Source organism: Portunus trituberculatus, chromosome 40 (genome assembly GCF_017591435.1).
Source record: "Portunus trituberculatus isolate SZX2019 chromosome 40, ASM1759143v1, whole genome shotgun sequence".
Classification (NCBI taxonomy): Eukaryota; Metazoa; Arthropoda; class Malacostraca; order Decapoda; family Portunidae; genus Portunus; species Portunus trituberculatus.
The window spans coordinates 10,010,001-10,012,500 of NC_059294.1; the positions used below are offsets into that span (position 1 = coordinate 10,010,001).

The window sequence follows — 2,500 nt, forward strand, 5'->3', positions numbered from 1 at the left end:
ATCACGAACTTACCAGAAGAGGAAGAGAAGTAGGAGGAGGAGGAGGAGGAGGAAGAGGAGGAGGAGGAGGAGGAGGAGGAGAAGGAGAAAGGAGAGGAGGAGGAAGGGGAGAAATACCACAAAAGAGAAACTAAAGACTAGAAATAACACAGAAGCGTGAGAATTGAAATGGCAACAAATGTGAGGGTGTGTGAGGAGTGAAGGTCTGGCTGCCACATGTCAATGCAAAGGGCTTAGAGTTGGATTCCTTTACCACGCCCCCAGGAAACCACCTCGCTCGTTTATTATTCTGTTTCAATGAAGTTTCCACGGGGGGGCTTAGGGTGGTGGGAGGAGGGGGGAGTGGAGTCTGTGATGGCAAGGCGTGATTCCTCTTCCTTCCTTTCCTGAAATACGAATGTGAAAGGAAAGAGAGAGAGAGAGAGAGAGAGAGAGAGAGAGAGAGAGAGAGAGAGAGAGAGAGAGAGAGAGAGAGAGAGAGTGAGGGAGAAAAGAACCTTACCTCACACACTCACATAATACACTCATAAACACAGATATATACAAATCTCTGCACCAGGCAGTCAAGACATTTATTCTCTACACACATACACTTGCAGAGAAACGCATATAAAAATTGGCAAGTTTAGGAAGAGGAAAGACGGACCGAGGGACGCAGGCAGACAGTGAAAGATATGGTGGCGGTTAAGGCCGGGGCGTGGTACTCTCCTGACGCCCTTTAAGTCCCACCAATGCCTGACCATTTTTCGCTTGTCGCCGAGTGGTTTGAAGTCACTTACATGTTGAACTTACATTATAACTGATTGCCGCTGCAGTGCAAGAGGAGCGCCGCGGGTGGGTAGCATGAATCTTGCAAAGGGAACGGCGGTGTGTGTATGTGTGTGTAGCTTTAAGTCATAACGTCTGCTTCCTTGTCGCTGCGAGTTAGAGTCTGACGTGCTTAGAACTTGAAAATATGCTGGAATAGAAGGAGAAGTGTTAAGCCAAAGAGAGCAGAGTAAAAGCAAATGTTAAATTGACAGTATATATAGGAAGAATATATTAAACTACCATTGCACTGTAGAAAAAATATTAAACCAAGAGAGGACAATACTATACGATTACTTTAGCTTTACAATAATAGAAGAAAGTATGCAATCGAGATTTCCATTTAGTCAAAGTTGCCTACCTGTTAAGAAAAATAGCTTCTTAGTAGCAGAAGAAAAAAAAAAATGTCAACCCTTTAATATAAATAGTAATAACTGGAGGCTTGTGTAAATTAAAAGTCACAGTTACTTTTCTTTTCCTGGCTTAATAAATGTGCATAAAGATCTATATTCCCTCCAAAAATGTCCTTGTGTCGCTTATATTGAAACAGCATAGTGGCGTTCATACAATCCAAGACAGTCTTTTCTCGAGGTAACCTGATAATTCCTCTCCTGAATGTGTTACAGTGTTTTCTTTTCTCCCTCGCTCAGTCTGTGTGTCGTCTGGGTGTACTACCTGTCTCTTAACATACCTGCGGCTGGAGTTTCCAAGGACTGAGGCGAGGCACTTGAAAGAGAAAAAGGCTTTAAGGGAATATCATTTACCTTTATTGTTTACCTTATCGTGTGTCTGTATGTACACAAGTGGTATTTTTAGCTCGCTTGATGCTATTATTGTCTTTTTAAAATTCTTGTATGAGGTTTTTTCATCCCTTTGTAATGCGTTATTCTCCTTTTATTCTGAAATTGTAAACAGATACGTCAAGGGATGAGTTTTTCTGCTGCTGTTTACTTTTTCGCGTTTTTCTTTTTGCTCTGTATACTTTCTTTAGCACTTTTCATTTGTTGTCATTAATTTTTTTCTATTTTCCTGTGTTTGTTGTGCATATTCTTGTCTTATGTTACTTATTTCTTTCTTCATGTATCTCTTGCATTTCCTTCCTTTCGCTTTTTAATGTAACGCCTCTTTCCTCACTCTTCCTATAACGTTCTTACTTCTTCACGTCCTTATTTACTCATTTCTCTCCCATATGACTCCTTTTCTTTCCCAATGCAGTCCCTTTCTTTCCCCTTTCCCCTTGCGAATATTTCCTCCTGCGTTCATGTCTTTCTTCACACATTTCTTATTTTGACCCCTTCGTGTTGTATATCACTCCTCTTCCTGCTATTCGTCTTATACACAGCCTATCATTATCCATCACTTCACACTAGACCTTCATCCTTCCTGCTCTTCTTCCTTCAGCCCTTCTCACCTCACTTCTTTCTTAAGCTTCTCCTTTGTCTTCTCACTCGCCTCCTCATCCTAACCCGTGCCGACCACACCCATCAACACCCCACCCCCACTAACTACCCTTATCTCCTCCCCCGTCCTGCTGCTCCTCCTCCTCCCCGGGGAATGAAGTGGCAAGGCATTATGTTGTAAATTCCTTCATAGTCATTTGCAGCATCATTTCCGCAGTTTTTTGGCGCTTAATAACGGGGTGGTGTAGCGTCTCCTCCGTCAGTGTAACGACGTCTTGGTGGCCGCCCTTCTC

General features: G+C 42.7%; 1 protein-coding gene across 2 annotated transcripts in view; it reads left to right on the forward strand.

The window, feature by feature from the left end:
• Positions 1-2,500, forward strand: part of LOC123516017 (protein inscuteable homolog) — a 185,211-nt gene that overhangs the window by 43,529 nt on the left and 139,182 nt on the right. The window lies entirely within an intron of this gene.